Here is a 277-nt window from a genome sequence, read left to right on the forward strand (position 1 = left end):
GAAATTAATGACCACAAGGTGCAAGACAGTGTGGGCTAGTAAGAAATCTGCAAAGGCCCTCTCCTGGGAGATGGACAGGAAGTCTCCTTTGTTATCTGGATTAATCTGGATACGCAGGCAGACTGTAGGCAGGGTGGGACCAAAGAGAAGATCGATTATTCAGCAATAATGGTGTCTACCATTGATTATCTTCATATTTCAGTGACGTATAATACTGCTGAATGTCACAAGATTATGCAAATAAATTGACCGTGAAGTGTGTCAATTACCTCCCAGG

The sequence above is a fragment of the Oncorhynchus nerka genome, linkage group LG17 (assembly GCF_034236695.1).
Source record: "Oncorhynchus nerka isolate Pitt River linkage group LG17, Oner_Uvic_2.0, whole genome shotgun sequence".
In the NCBI taxonomy this organism is placed as follows: domain Eukaryota; kingdom Metazoa; phylum Chordata; class Actinopteri; order Salmoniformes; family Salmonidae; genus Oncorhynchus; species Oncorhynchus nerka.